At 45.9% G+C, this 26,036-nt stretch overlaps 1 protein-coding gene across 2 annotated transcripts in view; it reads left to right on the plus strand.

Annotated features, from left to right (window-relative positions):
- Nucleotides 1–4,154: 4,154 nt before the first annotated feature.
- The window catches only part of Lyn (LYN proto-oncogene, Src family tyrosine kinase), a 132,236-nt gene continuing 110,354 nt past the window's right edge, over nt 4,155–26,036 (plus strand). The window contains exon 1 of one of the 2 annotated variants that reach the window (XM_048359181.1): nt 4,155–4,457. The gene's annotated coding sequence lies outside the window, so the exon portion shown is untranslated. The remainder of the gene's footprint in view (nt 4,458–26,036) is intronic. The other variant, XM_048359180.1, reaches the window with a different exon arrangement.

Genomic DNA, 26,036 nt, shown 5'->3' on the forward strand with positions numbered 1-26,036 from the left:
GTGGTAATGTAAACTGGTTCAGCCACTCTGGGAAGCAATATGGAGATTCCTCAGAAAGCTAAACATAGAGCTCCCCTATGACCCAGCAGCCCCACTTTGGGGCATCTACCCAAAAGACCACAAACAAGAACACACTAAAGCCACCAGCACAACAATGTTCATCGCAGCACAATTTGTCATAGCGAGAATCTGGAACCAACCCAGATGCCCCTCAGTAGACAAATGGATCAGGAAAATGTGGTACATATACACAATGGAATTTTATGCCTCTATCAGAAAGAATGACATTGTCCCATTTGGAAGGAAATGGAAGAACTTGGAAAAAATTATACTAAGTGAAGTGAGCCAGACCCAAAAAAACATGTACTCTATGGTTTCCCTCATAGGGAATCATTAGCACAGGCTTAGGCTAGTCACAGCAGAGGATCACAAGAGCCCAATAGCTAAGCCCTTATGAATGCATAAGATGATGCTAAGTGAAATGAACTCCATGTTATGGAGCCGAGTGTTATATCACTGTTGTAATTACTTTCAACATGCCATGTGAAACAGTGGCTTCATTTGTTGATAATCCTCTTGTATCCCCTTCCTGTGGTTGTCCCCATGCTATCACTGTATCTCATCTGAGTACCCTGGATACTGTATCTACTGGTATTAGAACTAGGGAAGTGAAAGGGAATATCAAAATCAAGAGACAGAGGATAAAAAGACAAACAACTCCAAAAGCAATACTTGCAAAACCATTTGGTGTAAACCAACTGAACAACTCATGGGGGGAGAGGGAAAGGGGGAGGGGGAGTGGGAATGAGGGAGGAAGTAACAAATAGTACAAGAAATGTACCCAAGGCCTAGTGTATGAAACTGTAAAAAAAAAAAATTAAAAATAAAAAAAGAAACTCCTCACGGATACTCTAGTGATCATGTATTTCTCCTTGGTCATAAGGATTGAGCATCTCTGTTGTCTAATATTGCTGCTTGGGCCACTTAAATCTGTAGCCATGATTGCATGTATCCACCCTGTCCCTGCCTGAAAAGTCAACAAGGGAGATGGTGCAGTCAGTTTGGAACAGTTCCATGTGTTAGGCTCAGAAATCTGAAGCTTTGAAGGCCAGCTCTTGGGAGAGTGGAAGGAACATTCTCATCTGCAGTCAATCCTCCTTACTTGTGGTATATAGATTCTGTAACATTACTGTGAACATTCAGTTAGCAAACACAAAGCCCTTACTCCTAGGGGAGAATATAAGGCTAGGTTCCTGTGGGTCTCTGATCTCATTTTCTTCAATTGATCAATATGTAACCTTATATTATGTATGTTTCTGCTTAACAGCATCTTGCTACATTGTTAACTTACCCATAATAAACTCATGGTCACTGTGGCTTAGGCCTGGGTGAACCTCATCTGACTCCTGTATTTGCTTCACAAGGCATGCCATAGTCTCCTATGCTTGTAAGTACAAGACACAACTTCAGCACTAGAATTAGAGACCATTTTACTCAGTGAAGTCATCAATTAAAAACAACAACAACAACAACCAGGGGCTGGGAATATGGCCTAGTGGTAGAGTGCTTGCCTCATATTCATGAAGCCCTGGGTTCGATTCCTCAGCACCACATATGTAGAAAAAGCTAGAAGTGGCTCTGTGGCTCAAGTGGTAGAGTGCTAGCCTTGAGCAAAAGGAAGCCACGGACAGAGCTCAGGCCCTGAGTCCCAAGCCCCAGCACTGGCAAAAAAATAATAATAATTTAAAAACAAAACAAAATAGAAACCAAGTAGGACTGGCATGGTGATGCACAACTACAACTCCAGTACCTGAGAGGCTGAGGCAGGAAGATCACAAACTTGAAGTCAGCCTGAGCCCTACAGAGACCCTGACTAGGAAACAACACAAAACAAAAACATGGGAAGTGGAACACTGAGTAGACTGGAAAAGCCACATGGAGAAAGGAAACAAGAAGGCAGCAAGCCAGCTTGTTTCCCTCAGTAGCAAATGTGAGTGTTGAAACACTTGAATCACAAGATGCACATGTTTACAAGGCACCCCAAGGTTGGTTTCAGTGGAGAGGACCTGTATGTTTGACATCTTCTCATGGTAACCCACCTCCTACTCTTTAGCAGAAAACTAAGGATACACCAGTGAACAATACAGGTGTGGTTATTCTCCTTTGCTGCTTTTGAGGAAGTATACTCACAGGGGACTCAGAGACATTTTCTGAGAAGTGTGTTGCTGAGAGGTTTTGTCTTTGTGTGAACATTACACAGTGTACTCAAGTCAAAGCTCAATGCCTAAATGTTCATTCAACCCATGTGCTTTTTGTGGGTTTGTGCTGGAACCCACGGCCTCATACTCTCACATAGTTTTTTCCACTCAAGGCAGGTGCTCTACCACTTGAGTCACACCTCCATTCCTGACTTTTTGCTGGTTAAATGGAAATAAGAATCTCATGAGAATTTTCTGCTCTGGCTGACTTCAAACCTTGATCCTCATGTCTCAGTTTCCTGAGTAGCTAGGATTCTAGGTAGAAGCCATCTCTGCTGGCTTATATTTGCTTTTTGGTGTATGCAAGGGACATAGTAAACCTGAGACAGATAAGGATAATTTAAAAAAGCATAGTGCAGTAAATCCATAAACCAGCAATGTATTTGTCTATTATTCTCAGGTGTTTAATACTACATGTAATTTATGCGATGCACTTTTTATATATGTGAAATATATTAGATTTTCTGATATTACCATTGCCATAGTCTGAACATTGTTTTACACTGCAGTTACCATGACTACAATGCCACTAAGAAATTCTTTAGCTCGAAGTTTATAGACCATCTTCATATATGTGGTTCACTGCTGCTGGAAATATGCAAAATAGCATTATGCAAACCATACCTACAGTTTGCAAACTTTAGTTCTCTTTTACTGGTAACAAATGACTGCTGTAGCAGGTTTAGTTACAAAGTGGCTGTTTTCACCAGTTGTACTGTATGTCCCTGAGATAAGACTCATAAGAGAGTATTTGTTTCTTTTTGTTGGTTTTGTGCTGATACTGGGGCTTGAACTGAGGGCCTTGTGACCTTGTTTGGATTTTTCTCTCAAGGTTGGTGCTCTACCACTTGAACCACACCTCCACTCCCAGCTTCTTTTGGTGCTTAATTGGAGATAAGAATCTCATGGGCTTTCCTGACTGGGCTGGCTTTGAACCACTACCCTCCAGACCTCAGCCTCCTGAGTAGCTGGGGTTACAGGTATAAGCAAGTCATCAGCACCTGGCTCTTGAGGACATTTAATGAAAGAAAGCAAAGGTTTAGAACAGTGTCTGATCCTATCGGGTTTTATTGATGCAAGGACCCAGTCTCCTGCAGTGCCCTCTTCATGTCTTCATAAAACCCGCAGCCTCCAACAAAGCTTGGATCCCAGGAGGCATAAGACAGCTTGGATGGCCAGGGCATGGCCAGTGCCTGAGACAGGTTTTACTTACATTTGGGATATGCGAGTGGCATTTATCAAGTTGAACCCCGAGCTTCAACTTGGAATCTTTGGATTAGGCACTGGTAGGATATCTGCTATGGGTCAAACATGCTATGTGCAGGTTTGCAGAGGTGGTAGGAAGGCATTCATAACAGCCACCACCACCACCTGCGAAACAGCCCTCATCTGTCTCCATTTTCCGGGCATAAAGCGGAGGCATTGAGAAACGGGGTTCTTGCTGGGGACCTTTAAGTTCCACTAACGCCCTAATAACTCCCACGAATGTCCCGAGCTCCTGTGGGGTGCACCTTTATTTAATCAAGGAACTGATTCTGTATTGGTTAAAAAGGCAGTGCGCCCCTGAGCCTCCAACTCAGCTCGTGTCTTCCTCGAGAACTCCCCAGCTTCGGGTCGTCCCAAGGAGTTCGAACCCAGAAAAGAAAGAAGTCTCGGTGTTCCTCTGAACCCCCGAGGGCGTCCTCCGTGGGTTCCCGCGGTGGCAACGTTGGATCGGGGCTGCCTGGCTTCCTCACCTTGCACGCCCGCCGGCTCGCCAGGTTTCTCGGCTTGCCAAGCCCTCCGCGAGGGCCACACCGGAGACCGAGCCTTGGACACGACTCCAGCGGTCACTTCCCCGCCCTCCGGGCGCAGTATGCAAATCCGAGCACCAGGAAGTAGCTGGGACCTCCCGGCGGAGCCCAGCGACAGCCAGTTCCTCTCCCACCGCGCCGGGCCGCGCCGCTCGCCCTGCCCCGGCCCCGGCGCCTCCGGGCCCGCCGCGCTGCAGCCTCCCGCCCGCGGCAGGCGGGGCAGCCGCCGCCTCCCTCCGGGCTCCGGCCTCCGGCCCGCAGCCCCCGGCCCCGCGCCGGCGCTCCCGATCCGCACCCCCCTCTCCAGGAGGGCCCCTCCGGGCTGTCCCGGCGCGCGCCTCCAGCTCTGAACTCAAGTCACCGTGGAGTTCCGCCACCGCCGCCCCGAAACTTCCACGGCGAGCGGGTGAGTGCGGAGCGCGAGGCGGAGGAGGTGTTGCGGGCTCGGGGGGGGGGGGACCGGGCGGGGGGACCCGGTCTCCGCCCTCCGCTGGAGCCCCCGGTCGCGGGGTTGGCTCGAGATTCGGGGCTTCGTCGAGGCCACTGCCGCGGCAGCGGCGATCGCGAGCCGATTCCCAGCGGAGGAAGCGCCCCGAAGGCTTTAGACTGGGGAGGGAGGGTGACCGGCCGCGGGGCGCGGGGCGCGGGGGCGCAGGGCGCGAGCTCCGCAGGTGTCCGCGGGCCGGGCCGCGCAGGGGCGTGGCGGGAGGTGCGGGCGCGGGGTGAGGTGCGGGCGCGGGGTGGGCGCACGGCGCTGCCCTCCCTCTCCCCCCCCCCGCCCGGCGCCCACCTGGAGGTCGGCTGCGGTCCCCCGCCGCTGTCCCGGTCCCCTCTCCTCCTCTCCCCCCACCTCCCGGGCACGCGCTAGGAGCCCCCGTCCTGGAGGATCGCGCGCGCGGCCGTCCCGGAGGGGACTTCTCGGACGGAGCTATCCGATCGCCCCACTGGGCCCCTGGAGGCGGGGAGCGGGGTTCGTGCCCGGCCTTTCCCAGGCCCGCGGACGGCGCGCTGCCCCCTCGGTGGCTCTGGGGAGGGAGGGAGGGAGGGTGGCGTCGGGGGGGGGAGTGGGGGCTGCGGCCGCGGCCCCGGGGCTCACCCTCCCGCCCAGCCCGGCCCCGCGGTGCCTGCCCGCCGCGCCGCGAGCGGTCAGATGCCTGGGCCAAGAGGAAGCGAGAGTTATTTTAAGAATCCAGGGGTTGCCGTCCCCTCGCGGTGGGGGAAGGGCGGGCGCGCCGGCCCCACTTGCCTGCCGGATCTTCCCCGACTTCACGGTGGCGGCTCCGCGGCCCCTGCGTTTGCTGTGTTCCTTTTCGTGAACGCCACCGTCTTTGCTTGACCGTGTGTGTGTGTGTGTGTGTGTGTGTGTGTGTGTGTGTGTGTGTGTGTGTGTGTGGTGTGTGTGTGTTCCATGCTGCCTTTGCTTGACCGTGTGTCCCCCCCATATTGTCTTTGCTTGACCGTGTGTGTGTGTGTGTGTGTGTGTGTTCCATATTCCAATCCACGCACCTGCTTCGCCCCCTCCGAAACCCAAGTTGGAATGCAGCCTTGCTGTCTTCCAGCTGTGAGAAGAGCCCCGCCCGTTACTGGTTTGATTTCCTGTGTGTTTCCACGACTTGAAGAGTATTCCCAACTCCCTGGGCTGTCCAGTACACAAGGAAACTCCTAGGCACACTCGTTTTCCTGTAAACGATAGTTTTTTTAGGGTAACTAATAATGAATGCGCTTACAAACGAGGCCCCCTGGCTCTCTGCAGTTTGGTGATGTTAAAGCTAAGACAATTTGTCTGAGGTAGACACCCAACACACATGAGTGATTTGCCGACCCTCAGCAGGCCCAAAGAGTCAGTGTGCCCGAGGCATTGCTGAGGAAGGTAGACTTTGCCCAGGGTGCTGGAGCTAAGTCCTTTTAAGTGAAGAGAAGCCCCTGGGAAGGCTGGGGTCCAGCCGGTTCTCATTTGGAAGTGAGACACTTTGAGGCTTGAAAGAATTTAATTGGATCATAAGAGCCTTTTGTGCCTAAAGGATCTCTTTGGTCGTAAATGGAGTGACCCTATTTATGAATGAAAGGTGGGGGACCCATAGGAAGGAACTCTGAGCTCTGGTCTCTTCACCATTTACCAGAGCTGACATTTGGAAGAAGCCACTTGGGCAAGTTAATTAGCCAACATTTCCTTCGTGGAAATAAGTTGGGTTATTATGATTTGTCATTGTGGTGGAAGTGACAGGACATGTCAACAGCATGGCAACAGAACACCTGGGCTTGCAGGGGAGCACAGTGGGTTCTGGGTAGACAAGGTCATCCAGAGATGGAGAAGCGGGACTGGTCCAGTAGGGCAGCCTCCCACCCTTTCTGTCTTGCTGCCTGTGATAAGAATGGGAGGGATGTTGGCCATCTCCGGTGTTACAAATGGAAACTTTGCTCTGGTCTAACCTTTGGTTTGAGTCAGTGGAAGAAGGCTTAGTGGTGAGTGATAAGATGTTTTCTGCAAAGGTATTTGGCCTCTCTTCACCTTAAAGTCCTTGGTATTGTAAATGTTTCGTGTATGTAATATCCTCTACCACTTCTAATGGCCTATTATCAGCTGAAAAGTGGTCCCGCGTAGTGGTCTAGCCTTTTACTTATATTTGTTATCCGAACTACATCACCAAGCATCTCAGAGTGTAGTTATTTGCTGTGAATCTATAGAGGTGTAACAGCACAATGAAGCTCTATGATCATATATAAATTTTACACATATATTAGTTTTGTAACTGAAAGTGCAGTGTAACGTTGGTATGGAGGGCTCAGTGTGATGCCTGGATGAGTGCCAACACTCAAGAGTCACCACAGTCCATCATTAGGACGTTGCTCAATGACTGCAGAGACAGCCTTAGTTCTTCCTGGGCAGTTCCTGACAATGATGGCGTTAGACTTTTTGTTTTCCCAGGGTTTCTGTAACTTCTTGAACCCTGACCTCATCTGAACTTCTCCTGCTACCTACAGATAAGCAGTAGCAGATACAGAGCTTCAAGGACCGGTCCCAGATCACAGGCTAGGTGGCAGCATAGGTATGGTGGCATCATACCATAGTATGGCACTAGTAGGTATGTTTGATGGATGGTCCACGCGTCTACCTTTGCACCTGAAGTAGGCCTGAATTACTTACAAGCAAATATAATATGTATTATTTTTTAGAAATACAGAAATCTTGGCGTTGTTTTTGAAATCACTTGATTCCTGTCTGGACTAAGAGGCTTACTTTTCAGGACATAGAAGATGGGCACCTAAACTGGGCCCCTAGGCTGTCTTGTACAAATGTATATCTGTGCCTGCTTTTTTCCCCCTCCCTCCCTCCCTCCCTCCCTCCCTCCCTTCCTCCCTCCCTCCCTCCCTCCCTTCCCTCTCTCACTGCCTTCCCTCCCTCACTCCCTTTCTTCTTTCTTCTCTTTTCCTTCTTTCTTGCTTGCTTTCTTCCTTTCTCTGTTACTTTGCCCTGTCTCTTTCCCTTTTCTTTCTGTGTGTATGTGTGTGTGCATGAGTGCTGGGTCTTGAACTCAAGGGTTGGACACTTAGTTTTTCCTTTCGAATCTGGTGCTTTACCACTTGAGCTGCAGCTCTACTTTTGGCCTTTTGGTGGTTATTAGAGATAAATGTCTCTCAGATTTTCCAGCCTGGATTGACTTTGAAACTTGATCTTTAGATCTCAGCTTCCTGAGTAGCTAGAATTATGGGCACGAATCAACAGTGTCCAATATTTCTGTGACTTTTCAACACTGCTTCCTCTTGAAGATGGGTGACTAAACTACAGTGACATTTATATGGCAGCAATCAAAGAGGCTTTAATGTCTGTTTTCATGGTCACTAAGGTGCTTATTTGACATAGAAGTGTCGTAGGCATGTTTGGCAAATTACTCCTCACATTTCTGCTAGGTGTGCCTCTCTTGTGAACCTTACCATAGTGCTTTTGTATTATTTTTTTCCTGCTTTGGAGCTTGAACTTAGGACCTGGGTACTGTCCTGAGCTTTTTTCAAGACTAGTGTGCTCTATCACTTTGAGCCACAGCTCCAATTCCAGGTTTCTGGTGGTTAACTGGAGATTTTTCATGCCCCAGAAGGCTTTGAACTGCAATCTTCAGATCTCAGCCTCCTGAGGCTTACAGGTGTGAGCCACTAACACCTAGATTTGTGGTTGTTTGTAGAAATGAGAGCCTCATTCAAGGTGAAAATATGAAATTATGAGACAGGGCCCATAGGATGGAGCCTAGAAGACATTTTCTGTGTACAAGCCACCGTTGCCAGCCAATCTTCCCATAATAGGCATACATCACCTCCCATCTTCTAAGGTTAATAATAATGAAGAAGCCACAGAAAAGGAAGTAGATATATTTTTCCAGTCAGAAACACTGAAATATTTCTTACAGCTGCCTAATTTCCTGGTACTTACATTGTGAAACTTTGAGTGCTTTCTATCATCATTTCTAAAATCTATTTTGAGTAAGTTCCCATTTGGCAGGGAGACACCTTAGTGTAGAGGAAAATGGCATGGACACCGCCAGTGGCGGGGTTAGCAGTGTTGGACATGCCAGTTGGACTTGGACCTTCTCTCTTCTGTGGCTGAAGTTAGCTCAAGGGCTCTGTTGTCATTGAGAATAGCAAGTGTAGGTAATTAAGTTGAAAGGCTTCGGCCTTGCTGACAAGTGCAGGGTTCTATAATAGCTTGTATTGTTTATTCTTGGGACTTTTCTTTGTTTCTGTTCTCTATTTCATTTTCTCTTACTGATAAGCTTTCAACATTTGTTATTTGTCACAACACAATTTCTTGAATGTTGTTTTTGAAGCCAGGATGCATTATTTTCTGGGTTTAGAATTCTCCAAAATGTAGTTTATTTCATTGTATTTTATCAACCCTCAGCATCTTCCTAATGCCCCTTCTCAATACTCTGGTTTCTCTTCAGATCGTATAAATCTTTCCCCTTTTACTAATGCCCCTTCTCTTGCTCCCTCTTCAGCTCTTTCCCTATAACTTGTTGTTTTTTTTCTTTTTAGGTGGTACTGGAGTTTGAACTCAGGGCCTTGTGCTTGAGAGAGGATCTTGCTTTATTCCTGAACCAGCCCGGGCTGTGATTCTACTTGTGCTTCCCTTGTACCACCAAACCTAGACATTGGTAGAGATGGAGTTTGTAATCCTTTGTGGCTGGGCTAGCTTCAAACTACTATCTCCTCTTCCCAATTTTATAGGATTACAGACTTGAGCCATTATGCCTGGCTTTTCACCATCTTTTAAAGCCTTTTTCCAACCAGGAAGTGACATAACATAAATATATATATATGTTTTTGTGCCATCACTAGGCCTTGAATTCAGGGCCTGGATACTGTCCCTTAGCTTTTTTGCTCAAGCCTGATACTCTGTCACTTGGGCCCCAGCTCCACGTCTAGCTTCTTGGTAGTTAGTTGAAATTAGGATTTTCTTGCTCAAGCTGACTTTGAATCACAGTCCTTTGATCTTAGCCTCCTGAGTAGCTAAGATTACAGACATGAGCCACAGCTGCTGAGTTAAGGAAGTGGCATGATGTAAGTGGACTAGTTATATACAGAGATGGCCAGTCTCGTATTATAGTCATGTCTATTATTCAGAATGCAGTGATCCATGAGAGATGTCAATGATGTCTTGGAGAACTACACAACGAAGGAGAAAGTCACACAATCCACTTGTGTGGCAGTTTCCTAACACTCTAGGCCCTGCTTTTGTCAAGTTTACCATACTGGGGAAGAAGTCATCAAGTGTGTAGAGCTTAGAGGGTCTTTTAGTTGGTCTCATTTCCTTTTTTTCCAGTTCATGGTTCAGAGTCAGATGTCTTGCCCTCACTATCTGCACACCCACCTGCCAGTGAGCATCTTTATTGACACCAAACCACACAAATAGGAAGCTCCTTGCAAACAGGCTGTCCAGTTCCCTCCTCCCTCTCTCTGTTGGTTTACTCCTACCTGGTGGGAGCTCTCCTGGCCATAGGGCCCCTCTGTCAGCTGGGGAGTCTACAGAGGGACTGCAGGGAAGGATGTGTGAGCACTTTGCCACCCCCAAGCCAGCTGGCCACTTACTGATTGGGTTGAGTGCGTGGCCCTGGCTTCCTGTAAATGTTAACACCGTGGGGAGGAGGGGAATGGAGAAGCTGGTCTCCCGAGGCCTCTTGGAGAGGAGGGAGGGCCACTTCTGCTTTCCACGGAGAAAGGGTGTCACCAAGAGCAGCACATTACAGAGGGAGGAGGTACCAAGGAAGTTCTGCTCCCCTCCCCACTCCCCACGGCCTCCCCCCATCCCTCATCATGCATGACAGTGGCATTTCCCTCCCAGATCCATCCAGTCCTCAGCCACTGTCCATGTTTTTCTAGGAAGGGGGAATGGACGGGGTACAGCTTCCTTAGTACAAATGCTTCTCAGGAAAATCCCATGGCTGCCACACTTACCTAACCAGCCACATGTTCAGACAAATGTCCACTTAGAAACCATGTCTTAGAAACCATTGGGAAACGCTAAGTCGATATGTTGAAATCTTTTCATGTTCACACAATCTGGTAAGGATATGATCCTGACCACAATAGTTTAGGGCTATTTGTTTTTTGAATTCTTAGGATAAAAACAATGATTGTCAAAACTCTTTGGCCAAAACCTCTATCAAGATATATACTTTACTTGTGCTCACATATACATCTGTTTGCATTCAGAAATCAAAACAAATCTAAACAAATCACAGAAAACTAGTGCAGAAAGAAGCTCTTTCTGGCTTGCTGGGTCCTGGAGGAGCCTGTGGGTCGCCTCCTGCCATCCCCGGGCCCTCAAATGCCCAGAGGGGGCCAGCAATGCCATAAGCCTAGTACACAAATGAAAATCAAGCCGAGTGCCGCCAGAGGCAGGCCTACGCGGCAGGCCTATCACCCAGCGACTTGGGAAGGTGAAACAGGAGGATTATTAGAGCTCAGGAGTTCTAAGCCATCCTGGGCAACATAGTCAGACCTTGTCTCAAAACCAAAACAGAAGCAAAAAATGCAGACTGAACCCAAGCACCTCTCCATATGTGTATAAAATAACATTCATACTGAAATGAACTCCAAAGCTATGGAAAAAAGGACTTCCTTCTTTCTTTTTAAAAAATTATATATTTATTTATCGTCAAAGTGATGTACAGAGGGGTTACAGTGTCATACGTACAGTAGTGTGTACATTTCTTGTTCAACTTGTTACCTCCTCACTCATTTCCCCCCGTCTTCTTCCCTTCTCCATTCCCCTCCCCCAGTTGTACAGTTGGTTTACGTCATATAGTTTTGTAAGTATTGTTGTTGCATTGGTTCATCTTTTATCCTTTGTCTCTCCATTTTGATATACACCTGCCCTTCCCTAGTTTCAATGCATGTATATACAATACCCAGGGTAGGACTTTTTTTTTAATTTGTTTTTTCTTTTTCTGATGACTTTGTATTCTTACCTTATATATGGTGTATTCGTGTGCACATCTGTGGGAAGGTGGAGGGCACAGAGTCTGAGGAAAAGTGCTGCAGATATTGATGAGAGTGAGCTATGCAACTCATGGGTGGAGATGGGAGGGAGGAAATGGAAGAGAACGAGGGAACAAAAGGAAGTGTACTTAGTACCTGACTATGTAAATGTAATCTCACTGTATATAACCTCCAAAAGAACAATAAAAATGCAGCTTGAGATGTAGCCTAAGGTAGTATGGAATTACATATCCTAATATGAAGAAGGTGATTTTCAAAGCTGAACAAAGGCAAATGGGTAGAAGAATCCTCTTTCTGAAAGAAAATATTCATATTTAGAACATATCCTCTATAAACAATACATATCAACTCTTTTTCTCCAAGAGTCTTAATAGTGATTAATTCTGGGTAAAAGATGCATACTAACTTTTTTCTTTCACACGTCTTTTTTTAATTTATTATGTTTTGCACTTTTTTGAGTGAGTTCTTTGTAAATTTTAAAATGCTGTTTTAATGGTATACATTAGGCCATTTTCATATGTGTATCTAATGCACTTGGATCATATTAACTCCCATTTTATTTTATTTTTTCATATGCACATGCATCCTGGGCAAGTATTCTACTGCTGAACCAGAGCCCCGGCCCTCACCTTCATTTTTTAAAGAACAATGGTCAGAATAGGATTTTAAAACAGCAGGAGTGCTGAAATGAAGCCATATAGCAGCCAGGTAGGTAGATGCCAGAGGGCGAGAAGGATGTGCATAAATGTCCAGTGATGCCTAGTTACACATGAGTACTGGGTTCTGGGACCCCTAAAGGGGACTAAACTGTGGAAGACACAGTCTCTTTTATAAAATGCAGCAGTATTTGCTTGTGATCTGTACATATCCCACATTGCACTTTGAATCAGCTCTTGATTAATTATAGTTCAGTGTGAATACATAAACAGTTGTTAGATGGCATTTTAAGGCATTAATATAAAAATAAGTGTACACATTTGGCTTCTCCCCCACCAAATATTTCCCATCTAGTGATGGGTTGAAGCCACAGGTAGGAGGCCTGGAGTTGCTGAGCTCAAGTGTGATTGCAAGTTGATCTGCCCCAAGAGCATTGACATGCCGGGAATGTTGTAAATAGAACATTTCTTTTTCTTTTCTGTTTTTCTCTGCACCCAGGCTGGCCTTGAATTTTTGATCATTCTGTCTCAGCCTCCTGATTCCTGAGATTATAGGTGTACACCACTATACCTGGTTTGAAGACATTTTTCTCCTTCCCTCCTTCCTTTCCCTTTCCTCTTTCCCTCTTCCCTTCCCCCACTCCCTTTTTCCTTCTGTTCTTCATTCTTTCCCTCTCTCCTTTCTTCCTCCCTCCCTCCCTTCCTTCTTCCTTTTGCTCCCACATTCCCTCCCTTTCTCCTTCACTTCTCCCCCTCCCTCTCTCCTTTCCCTCTGCCTTTCTTTCTTTCTCTCTCCTTTCCTTCCCTCCTTCCTTCCTCCTCCTCCTCCTCCTCCTCCTCCTCCTCCTCCTCCTCCTCCTCCTCCTCCTCCTTCTTCTTCTTCTCTCTCTCTCTCTCTCATTTTCCATTTTTAATACAGACTCTCAGGTATATGCTCAGAAGAGTTCTTGCTGTCCAGTCTGGGTGGTGCTTGAGAATCTACATTACTTATTTATTTACTGATTTATTTGAACTCAGGGCTCCTATTTACCACCAGATCGCTCCTCTCTCTTGGCGCAAGAACATTTTTTTTCCTTTTTGTTGGTCGTGGGGCTTGAACTCAGGGCCTGGGCACTGTCCCTGAGCATTTTTTGCTCAAGGCTAGCACTCTACCACTGTGAACCACAGCTCTACTGCTGGTTTTCTGGGGGTTAATTGGAAGAGAAGAGTCTCATGGACTTTCCTTTCCTGGACTGGCTTTGAGCTGTGATCCTTAGACTTCAGCCTTTTGAGTAGCTAGGATTACAGGCATAAGCCACCAGCTCCTGACCCAAGAACAGTTTCTTAAAGAAGCAGTCACTAGTCTGTTTAGTGTTCGGGTTGGCATCCTTTCCTTGAGTAGTGCCGGGAGCCAGGCACAGTGCTGCCCATGTGTATGGAGACCCTGAGGGCAGGGGCCAGCGTGGTGAGGACGCAGGATGGGATGGCTCAGGGAGCAGTGTTGGGACCTCATCGAATCACCACATCTTGATCTGCGAGCTGGGATGACGCTTGACAGGTAGGCCTGGAGAGTCCTTGGCTACAAATAATGAATTTTACTGCAAAATGAAGGAGTGTCAACTGAACCTTTTAGCAAGGAGGCATTTTTTTCCCCACCACAAGCAATTTCTTGTTAGACTTCTTTGTAACAAGGCTTTTATGAGGTAGCCAGAGAGTGAAAAGACATTTGAGCCCTCTTTTACTGCTCTGAGTAGGTGGGTGACGGATTGAGAGGTTCAACAGTCCTTCCTCAGAGATTCATTGAGAGCTAGAAAATAACATTTATATAGCAGACACAGTGGTGCATGCCCAAATTCCCAGCTACTGGAGAGATAGAAATTGATGCAGAGGATCAAGTCCAGCCAGGGCAAAAAGTAAGTGAAGGGATCCATCCCAAGCCATAAACCAGGCATGGCATTTCCTGTTTAGAGTCCAAGCTACATGGAAAGACCTTGCCTCAAAAATAAAGAACTTTTCTTTCACAAACAACAAATGGTGGGGAGGATGGGGAGAAATAAGAACCCTTGTGCACCATGGGTAATAATATAAAATAGGAAAGCAGCATAGCAGTTCCTAAAAACAATTAAACAAATAAGAACTGTATCATGCAACAGTCCCATTTCTGGTTGTATATCCCAAAGGAGTCAATGCACGGCCTTGAAGCCGTTACTTGTAGCCCAAGGGTCATTGCTGAGATCTTTGCAGGAACCAAAGAGTGGGAGCAAATAGCTATTACTACAGAAGACTAAAGGTGGCATTTTCACTTGGGAGAATACTGGCCTTAAAAGGGAAGGAGGGGCTGGGAATGTGGCTTAGAGGTAGAGTGCTTGATTAGCATGCACAAAGCCCTGGGTTGGACTCCTTAGCACCACAGAAGCCGGAAGTGACACTGTGGCTCAAGAGGTGGAGTGCTAGCCTTGAGCAAAGAAGCCAGGGACAGTGCTTAGGCCCTGAGTCCAAGACCCAGGACCTGCAAAAAAAAAAAAAAAAAAAAGGAAGGAGATTCTGAAACAGTTGTACCACTGTGTTGTTGTTTTTTTCCCAATGGACAAATAGGCAGGGACAGTCTTGCAGATATTTTCCAATGAAGTTTGACAAAGTTACCCTTCTTTTGGCTTAGGAATTTGCCTGATCAAGCACACTGGTGTTTGCTCTTTTGGTCCAGGGGACATGGAAGGACCTTTTGCAATCTTCTTTAATACAAGTGCCTGCAGATTTCTGACTGACAAAATATTGAACTTGCTGTAATGTGAGAGAAAGTGTGAGAATTGAATCCATGGATCTGTAAAGTGGAGATTGTGGATTAGAAGATGGCAACCATTGCGGCTACCTGCCCCACAGTGGGGTGGGCAGCTCTTTCTCCAGAGGTCAGTCAGCATGGGGTTCCACAGCAAGCCTTTAGAAAAGAGGTTATACACCTCTAGAGATGTGCTCTATAACTTGATAAAACCGATTCTGGTTTATTATTATTATTAACTTGCAGTGTTCAAGATCAAACCCAGGGCTTCCCACATGCCAGGTGAGTGCTGTACCAATGAGCTGTGGCCTGAATGGTTTTTGTTTTTCATATTTCAATAATTTCACCCTTAGGTTTCAAGGGAGCTTTTTTTTTTTCTTTTGACAGAAACTCTCAGTATAGCCCAGGCTACCCTCGAACTTCGAACCCTTCAGCATCAGCCTCTGCAGTGCTGAGATCTTATGATGCACTTCACCCTGCTTGAGAGCATTGCTTTTCTTCCTTTAAAATTAAAAAATAATCTTTCTTTTCGTTATTGAAAGGAGTTTTTAAAAAGTCTTTTCCAGTGTGAAGTATCTTAAGTATGATGTGCAGGTATCAAGTGGTAGAGAACTATCCTTCAGCAAGAAAGCTAAAGGACAGAGCCCAGGTCCAGTTCATGCCCTAGTACAGTGGGCATTCACACATGTGTATACACCCACACCCACACACACACACACACACACACACACACACACGAGTATAAAGAACAGAAAAGTCTGGCCACCAGGGCCCTGCATAACCACCTGCCGGTGAGAATTCAGACCAGTGCTCCCGCCCTGCTCATCCTCCTCCCAACAGGACTTCCCAGAGGGATCTGACATTCTGCGTCCAGTTTTCCTTCAGTTGCCAGCAATACAGTGCAAGAACCGAAAAGCAGCCCCAAGCAGGTTGGATTGACACGTGAGCAGCTTTCCAGGCAGAGTGTCTGGCTGCTGCCAGCCTTTCTGTGCGTGAGACAGACTACCATTCAATCCCAGAGGGAGTCCTTGCTCTGAGCGTTCAGGGGTGGTGTTTCTCACACTTGTCTAAGCCTTATTTAAATGCCTCTTATTTACCCATTAACGAGTAAAATTAGTTAGCATGTACCATAAATAGCTGTTTTCTTACCCAGAGCTGCACTTAGAAGTAAATTTATAAATGCAAATATGTGGGTGAGCTAGGACGGTTTCTACCCAGCGCCAGCCAGCTGTGATCTGTGAGGTGACACTTGGCTGTCTCTCCCCCGCCTGGGATCTCGCTTGCCCAGCTCAGGGAGACTGTTTTCAGTACAATAGGACTCCTTTTTCTGTGGTAAGGAACAGAACACCTTTATTTTGGACTGTTTGTTTAGCTTGTACCCTATGTTGTTCTGATATTTGCTTTTGTTGGTAGTGGGAGGGGGGCACACTCTGACCTGAAAAATTTGCTAATCCATGAAGTAATGCTTTATTTATTCATCATTCAGGAAACATTTCTTGGATCTTCACTACTCATGAATATGCAATGGCTATGGCCTTTAGTATAGCCATTCAATAGCAGAATTGTTCCATATATGCAGTCAGCCCCAGGATTCTTGGGTTCTTGGTCCTCTTATTCAACCAACTTTGGTTTGAAAATATTTTTTTAATTACACCTGTACTGAACATATGCAGATTGCTTTTTGGTGGTCATTTCTTAAACAAAACAGTCTGTTTACTTATTAAATAATGCACAAGTTGCATGCGAGTTCTGCATCACATTGACACAGCAGACACGAGGAACTACGATTTTGGAATTCATAGAGAGTCCTGGATCCAGTCCTTCATGACACTGAGGGAGAACTATACTGAAAAAGCTAAAGCTTTTCTCAAGCCAGCACCCAGGCCTTGAGTTCAAGGCCCAGGACTGGCATGCGTGTGTGCACGTGCGCGCACGCACACACACACACACACACACACACACACACAGCTAAGGCTTTTTCTTTTTTTTTGGACTCAGGCTCTCTACTGTTTGAACCCCACCTCCAGCTCTTTTGCTTTGGTTATTTTTGAGATAAGATTTTGGTTTTTTTTCCCTAGGTTACCCCAGACCTCAATCCTATTTACACATACTGTTGAAGCTAGGATCACAGATGTGTGCCTTTGTGACAAACTTTTTTTTTTAATTAGCGATAGGATCTTTTCAACTTCTTCTTCTTCTTTTTTTTTTTTTTTTTTTTTGCCAGTCCTGGGCTTGGCCTCAGGGCCTGAGCACTGTCCCTGGCTTCTTTTTGCTCAAAGCTAGCACTCTGCCACTTGAGCCACAGCGCCGCTTCTGGCCGTTTTTTATATATGTGGTGCTGGGGAATTGAACCCAGGGCTTCACGTATAAGAGGCAGGCAAGAGTGCTTGCCTAGTGCCACTAGGCCATATTCCCAGCCCCTTTTGAACTTCTTGTCCTGGAATTGTGGGTCTACCAATTGCAGCCTCCTGTGTGGCTGGGATAACACATGCAGCACTACCCAGCTCTTGTTAAGATGGGGTCTTGTGAACTTTTTCCCCTGGACTGGCCTTGAACTGCAATCCTTTGCCTCTCCACCTCTGGAGGAGCTATGGTTATAGATGTGAGCCACTGGGGCCTGGCTCAGAAAGTGAAGTATTTAAAAAGCATAATGATGAAGATGATGATGAATTTTGTCTTACACAAAATAAGAAGAACACAGTGGGCAGACGTACCTGCCTGGTACTGCACATCATGTGAAATATTGAGGAAACTATTTTGTGGGAAAAAAGCCTCAGGTCTAGGTCAAGGCCAGGGATAGGGAGGAGACCCTGAGCCTAGGGTTTTCTTTCCACACCATCAACCCCCATTTTCCCTTTGCCCCCCACACCCCAGCCACTGTTGCTTGTATTTGCCATCTGCATTTTTCCTGTTGGGTCTGTTGGCAACCACCAGAGCGTCTGAACAAGAAGAGCAGTTAAGGAAAGAAGTGAAGTTCCTTCCCTGGGAATCAGGAGACATAACTTGACGGATTCCTTACTTACCTTGGTGAAGAATGCCAACCATAGGACTACCAATTAGTACCTAATTAGCTCAGGAGGAGTGCTCTACTTTATATATTTTGGGGTGTCTCGAGAACAGTGGGATGCCATCGTCTATAAACAGATTCAGAAATTGTAGTCTACAGTATTGAGTGCTTTTGCCCTTCAGGACTTATTTTCGGTTACATAAAATAATTACAGATGCTTCTCTGGGATTGCATTGTTGCAGAGATTGAATGAGTTAATATACCTGCATGAACCTCATATTACTATAGCAAAATACCCAAGGCAATGAACTTATAAATAGAAAAAAAAATCTCGTAGCTTCTTGTTTTGGAGTTTCTAGTCCAAGATGGAATGTCACTATTGCTTTGGGCCTTGGTGAGATAGGATATCATGGTAGAGGTGATTAGGGGACTAAGCGATCACCTCATGAGCCAGGAAACCCAAAGAAAGAAGAGGAGGCCAGGGCCCCACGATCGCCTTCATGAGCATTCCCCTGGTAGCCTGAGGACCTCATCTAAGGCCCAGCCTCCTAAAGGTGTATTGGACATCGAAGTATCACCACCCGAGGTGACCAAGCCTTTAACACATGGACACTTGGAGAACACCCTTCCATACTGCAGCAATGCCTCTGAGTTCTTTGGGGAATGGAGCTCACTATAGACTTTAGGCTATTGCTTTTTGTTTGATGAGTCTCGCTGTGTTGCCCAGACGAGTCTCCAAGCCTTGGGCCTCAGCAATCCTCCTGTCTTGGCCTCGTGAACAGCGGGGATGATTGCAGTGCACTACCACACTGAAGATCATTTGTGTGTATATACGTGTGTGTGTGTGTGCACATGCAGGTGCACACCAGTCCTTGAAGTCAAAGCAGGGGCACTGTCCCTGAGCTATGTTTTGTTCAAGGCTAGCATACTACTGTTTGAACCACAGCTTTACTATCCACTTTTTGGTGGTTAATTGGAGATTAGAGGACATGGACTTTCATGCCCAGCTGGCTTCAAAACCTAATCCTCAAATCTCAGCCTCCTGAGTAACTAGTGTCACAATACTTTTAGTGTGCCTGTGTGTGTTTTTTCATTTAATGTAATTTTGTAGTTATTATTAAAGTGTTGTACAGAGTGCTTACCATTTCTTAAGGTAATGAGTATATTTCTTTTATTGGACAATGTCACCCCTTCCTTTACTTTTCTCCAATTTCCCCCTTAAATCCCTGCCCACAAGTTACATAAGTCATTTTCCACATAGTGTGTACTGACTAGCATAATTGCATTTGTTTACCCTTCCTCCCTCCCTTTGTGTCCCCCCTTGCTTCCCCTAAAATAAAACAAATCAAAGCAAAAACAAACACCACGACCACTACCACCACCACCGCCACCACCAAACCTATGTTTTTATTCCCTGGAGTTTGTCTCAAGAAATAGTATTTTAAATGTTAAGAGAAATTACACCTTTGGGTTCTTCCCCTAAAGGTTTCCTTCTTTCATCCAACTTTTTCTGCGTGATTGCCAAGAGTCCTGTATAGGTCTCAGGCTGCTCATTCTGATGGCACTCTACCACTTGGGCCATGCTTCTAGCCCAGCTTTTTACTGGTTCATTGGAGATGAAGTCTAATGATTTTTTTCTGCTCAGTCTGGCTTTGAGCCATGCTCCTCAGATTTCAGCCTTTTGAGGATTATAGGTATTAGCTACCAACACCCAGCTCAAAGTGAATGCTTCTTGAGGTCTTACTGAGTTAAACATGTGCACTGATGGCTCATGCATGTAATCTTAGCAATTCAGGATGCTGAGGTCTGAGGATTGCAGTTCTAAGCCAGCCTGGACAGGAAAGTTGATGAGACTCTTGCCTCCAACTAACTGCCAAAAGCCAGAAGTGGAGCTGTGGCTCAAATGGTAGAGTGTTAGCCTTGAGCACAAAAGCTCAGGGACAGTGTCCAGGCCCTGAGTTCAAGCCTAAGACCAACACACAAAAAAAGTGCTGAAGTCAGCAGCTGCCATTTCCCTGCCAACTAGATCTCTGACTTCCTCACTGGTGGTTCTGTAGGGCTTGAATGCAATGGAGGCATGGTCACAGTTTGGAATGCCATTCCTTCTGCTTTATTCTTCACGCTAGTCAGTCCTCCCTTGGTTTCTTCTCTGTTTAAATGAAAACCTGTGACTTCAAAATACTTCAGCAATTTGCTAAAGAGATCTAGCACTCTGAGCCATCTGAATAGGTACTAACACTATTAGTGCACCATTTTTATTCTGCAAAGTTCAACAAATTAAAATTAAAGGAGAGTTGATTTTGAGAAGCTAACTTTCCAAATTTTTTAAAATCTACTTTTGCAATGTTAATAGGCAAGTCAAGTACAGGAACACCTGCCTATATTCCTAGCTACTGATGAGGCTGAGGTGTGAAGATATTGGAACCCAGGAGTCTGAGATTATTAAGGGAAACATAGCAAGATTGTATCTTAAAAATTCTGTTAAGTCACATGAATTTGGAAACATCCATAGAGTCATTTACTACTGTGGTAATAAGGATCCAGAGAAGTTCACCCCACCAAACTCCCTTGCTCTCTGCACATGCTGTTCTGACAACCTGTTCTGTCCTCTGATCTTATGATTCTGTCTTTTCCTTAATGCTACTTAAATAGAGTCATGCTGTATGGAACCTTATTTACTCCCTCAATAATAGCTTTGTTGAGCTGTAATTCATATAATGCACAATTCACTCATTTTGAGTGCACAACACAGTGGCTTTTACTTCATTCAGAGTCCTGCAGCCCTTAGCACAGTAAATTTTAGGCCATTTTCATCACAGCCAGAAGAACTCCTATGCCTGTGAGCGGTCACTACCCATTTTCCCCAACCTCTGCTTCCCTTCGCCCCAGCTAGCCGCTAGCGAGCTTTCTGCCTCCACGAGAAGTTCCTGGCAACTGGTTTTAATCATATTCTGTGCACAGCTTTTGATGTGTGCCAGACTAGCTTCCAATTTTATTAATTTAACTTTGCAGGATTTTGAGATATAATATATGACACCGTTTTTAAAATAAAGCTTAGTATTGTTGGGGGACAAAAGTCCTTAGGGTCTTTTACTAAGAAGAATAACCAAATGAAGCGCTTTGATCTGAAAAGATGAAATGCTTTCTCCATTAGGGTCCTCCCAGATGGTGGGGGGGGGGGTGGTGTTCATCCTGGAATGAACTTTACTTGGAGGGAGCCTTGGAAAGCTGGGATTTGAATTGTTTTGCAGTACTAAGGATGGGACTCGGGCCCTGGCTGATGCCAGGCAAGTGTTCTACTGCTGAGCTCTACCCCCAGCCCCTAAAACTGAGCTCTGTCTGAGGGGAATACTGTGGGCATTACCACCTCTCCCTATGAGGACAAAAGCGGTACCACCTTCCAGGCTTACTCTGAGGGAGCATCTCTGATTCCTAGATCCCTCATCAGGTGAGGCAGTGGTTGACTGACAGGTACTTTGGAGTCCTTCCCTTCTTGGTAAGAGGCGGTGTCCTGTAGCAGCAGGTATAGGACCTGATCTCAGGACACAGCTCCCATCTGGAGGCACCAATCTCGCTACTGGAGAGATGAGCTTGTGCAAGTTATTCAGTTCCTCAGTGTGGCCCTGAAGCCATGTATTACGTGGTCATTTCTACACACATTGCTGGGAAGTTTCTCTGTGATTTTATAGAAGTACTCCATATATATGATATATTGAATTTCTCCTCCTCCTCCTCCTCCTCCTCCTCCTCCTCCTCCTCCTCCTCCTTCTTTGTCCTCTTCCTCTTCCTCTTTTTCTTCCTCCTCTTCCTGCTCTCCTTCCTTCTTTCCTTCCTTGCTTCCTTCCTTTTCCTCCTCCTCTTCCTGTTCTCCTTCCTTCCTTCCTTCCTTCCTTCCTTCCTTCCTTCCTTCCTTCCTCCTTCCTTCCTTCCCTCCTTCCTTCCCTCCTTCCTTCCTTCCTTCCCTCCTTCCTTCCCTCCTTCCTTCCCTCCCTCCTTCCCTCCCTCCTTCCCTCCCTCCTTCCCTCCCTCCTTCCCTCCCTCCTTCCCTCCCTCCTTCCCTCCCTCCTTCCCTCCTCCTTCCCTCCTCCTTCCCTCCTCCTCCTCCTCCTCCTCCTCCTCCTCCTCCTCCTCCTCCTCCTCCTCTTCCTTTGTCATGGGGCTTGAACTCAGGCCTAGGAATTGTCCCTCATCTCTTTTGCTTAAGGCTAGCCACTCTACCTCTTTGAATGACAACACCACTTCTAGTTTTCTAGTGGTTAGTTGGAGAAAAAGTCTCATGGACTATTTCTTATCCAGGCTGGCTTTGAACTGTGATCCTCAGATCTCAGTCTCCTGAGTAGCTAGGATTACAGATATGAGCCACCAGTGCCTGGCTTTTAAACTTTTTTTGGTGAGTAACTAGGATTTGAATTCAGGATCTCTTGCTTGTCAGGGTTGTGGTACTGTGATACAGCTGAGCCATACTTCCAACCCTGTTTTTTCTGTGTGTGTGTGTGTGTGTGTGTGTGTGTGTGTGTGTGTGTGTGTTTGCGTGCACCAGTTTTGGGGCTTAAACTCAGGGCCTGGGTATTGTCCCTGAGCTTTTTGGTTCAAGGCTAGCACTCTTCCACTTGAGCTACAACTCCACTTCTGACTTTTTGGTGGTTAATTGGAGATAAGACGTTCACAGACTATTTCTTACCCAGGCTGGCTTTGAACCATGATCCTTAGATCTCAGCCTCCCAAATAGCTAGGATTACAGGTGTGCTAGGATTACAGGCATGAGTCACCAGTGCCTGGCTTTTCATGGTTATTTTTAAGACCGGCTCTTTCTTTCTGCCCCGGCATGTTTGTGATCCATTCATTTTAGGCTTTCTATGGTTGGTTGCTGGATTACAGGCACATGCCATTGTATCTAGTTTCCCTCCATGGAGATGGAGTCTCTTGAACTTTTCTTGCCTGTCCTGTCTTGTAACTACTTGATTCATCTAACACATTGCTCGGGATTATAGGCACTCGTCAGCTATGGGATGAGAAAGGGTCTCAAGAACATATTTGTTACCCTCTGGTGGTTTAGGACTATAATCTTCCCTATCTCAGTCTCCCAAGTAGCTAGGATTACAGATATGAGACACTGCTGCTGTCATAGACCGGAGGAGTCTTTAAGGACCTTGTTCCACATGACTTTATGGCAATCACTGGAAAGTGATCCTGCTCCTTTTTTTGAGGGGGTGGGGGCAGGACCTTACGGTGCCACCCAGTAGATGTCTCACTTCTGGGTTCAGGTGGGCCTCTGGTCTCAGCCTCCAGAGTAGCTGGAACAATGGAAGTGTAGTCACACACCACGGTGGCATCTCACACTGTTTTGCAAAGGCTCTGGTCATCTGAATGTGGATGCATGCTAGAGCATGTGAATGTTTGCTAAAACACAAAAGCAACATGTGTGGCTAAATGAGAAAGAATGCTTGGATGAACAAGGAGGGACAAAGGAGAAGCCCGCCTCCAGATGACCTGTTTTCCAGGTGTTGTTGAGCCTCTGTAGGAAGTGACAGAAACTTTCTGGCTCTTAGAGCCAGAGGACCATGCACTAGCTGAGCACACCTGAACCTTGAACTTCTGTACTGACCGGCCATGTGATACGATCAACCTATGGGAACCAGGGAAAAAAGGGAGCCAGGACTGAGTGGTTTAGGCACAGAAAGGAAAACAGGTTTCTTCCTTAGTTGAAAGTATTTTGTAATGATGCCAGGCATCAAGCAGTTATTATTTGCCAGACGTCTATACTGTCATGGTTAACTTTTACAGAAAATATAATAAAAGCAATCATTTAATGAATGTATATCCTGTTAGATGGCCGATGCCTTTGAAGGTGTGTTACTGATAGTCTTGTTATCAATAAGGAATCAGAGGTGCTGAGATAATATTTTGCTTATTTAATTACTAAGTAAATGGAACACTCAGTAGCCTGACTCCCAAACTCGTTTTTTTTTTAACTTTGAAAAGTTATTTTATAGAATCATACTTGTCATGTGTCAGAAGAAATGACCTTGACTTTAATTTATCAAGTTGACTTCTGAAAGACTAATTAGTAAATTTGACATAGGGAATATTTATTGAACATGCCCTGTGTTAATTACTACTCTAAACATTAGCCAAGGTTTGATGTATTTAGTCCTTATAATGGCTGTGTGTGTGTGTGTGTGTGTGTGTGTGTGTGTGTGTGTGTGTCTCCGTGTCTGCTACCCCTTAGCTTTTTTACTTAAGGCGGCTCTCTGCTACTTGAGCCATAGTTGCATTTCTGCCTTTTTTTTGTTAACTTTTTTCTTCTGTTAATTCTGTTAAAACCTCATGAAATTTTCTGCCTGGGCTGGCTTCAAACCACGATCCTCAGATCTCAGCCTCCTGAGTCTCCAGGACTATAGGAGTGAACCATGGAAGGCCAGCTGGCTTTTTGAAATAGGTATGACTGCCTGTGTTTCGCTGGTCAGTACAGGCTGCTTAACCTGTTTACTGTCACTTCGCTCTGTGAGGGGGAGTTGGAACTTAACCCACAACATCTGGCAGCCAGGCCGAGTGCCACAGCTATAAGAACCTGGTTTGGAAAGGCCAAAGTTCAGACACCACCAATCAGAGAAGGCAGCCAACGCAACAGAGCCAACACCTGGGCCAACTTGGTGCCAATTTACTGTGACCATGGTTTAGAAAGAAAAAAAAACCCAAAAGCCCAAACAAATTTGTGGACATTGAATGGAAAATTTAAACATTAACATGAGTTTAAATTGTGATCACAGTGAAGCCATTATCTGAATGAGCTTCAGAGGACAGCTCAGTTCATGTGTAACTTTGTCACTGTTAGTTGGGAATGAGTAATTTACTTTTTCTAATCTGGAAACATAGTGTGTTCTGTAGCTAAGACTGGATGGCTGAATTAGGCCTTTTCCCCCACGAATGTACCTGACCTTTTTCTTGAGCTAAGTATTTGTCTAGATCATGTGTTTCTTGCCATTAGACAGTAGCTCTCTGATATCTTCTATTTGTCTTTTTACAAAGCTGCCCTAAAACCTGAGCTTTGAAAAGTTGTGGAGCATTGTTAGCAGATTACTTTAATAGCAAAAGGAAGGATGTGTGGGTCTAGTGAGTCACACAGCTCATTCCCTTTCCAGGTTCTGGGTGGGATTTGTGGCGAGTGTCTTCAAGGTCTGGGCAAAACCAGCTTATTTCTTGGGTAGGGATTTCACCGCCTTGGCCGTGGCCTTTGCCACACTTGTGCCATCTGTAACTGAGTGTCTCCTGTTGAAAGCATAGCTCTTTATACAGGGGAATTTCCACTTTCTAATAACAGCACTCTGAAGAGAATAGCAGCTGAAAAACGGATAAGGCTTCAACTTTTCCTTTAGAAATGAGAATATATTTGAATTCCTTTACTTCCTTTCAGTATTCAAGGTGGTGGTTCCTTTAATACAACTTCAATTTTCTTTTCTCTTGATAAAGTCAATATGAACTCAAGTGTTCTGCACCCACTTGATCATAAAAGGAATTTTTTTTTTTTTTTGCCAGTCCTGGGGCTTGAACTCAGGGCCTGAGCACTGTCCCTGGCTTCTTTGTGCTCAAGGCTAGCACTCTGCCACTTGAGCCACAGCGCCACTTCTGGCCATTTTCTATATATGTGGTGCTGGGGAATTGAACCCAAGGCCTCATGTATACAAGGCAAGCACTCTTGCCACTAGGCCATATCCCCAGCCCCATAAAAGGAATTATTTAATTGAACTGTCTTATGTCAACACCAGACCTTGTACTTGGTCTTGGGTTCTTATGTGAAGAATCTTGTTTTTTGTTTGTTTGCTTGCTTGCTTTTTGATGCTAATACTGGGGCACTGGGGGCGGGGGGTTGTGCTCTCATCTGGCTCTCATTTTCACTCAAGGCTGGTACTCCACTACTTGAGAGACATCTCCACTAACAGCTCTTTGCTAGTTCATTTGACATAGGGTCTCACAGTGTTTTTCTGCCTGGGCTGACTTTGAACCAGGATCCTCAGATCTCAGCTTCCTGAGTAGCTAGAATTGTAAGGGTGATCTACCAGCACTCAGCCTTTAAAA

Source organism: Perognathus longimembris, chromosome 12, assembly GCF_023159225.1.
Source record: "Perognathus longimembris pacificus isolate PPM17 chromosome 12, ASM2315922v1, whole genome shotgun sequence".
Lineage (NCBI taxonomy): Eukaryota > Metazoa > Chordata > Mammalia > Rodentia > Heteromyidae > Perognathus > Perognathus longimembris.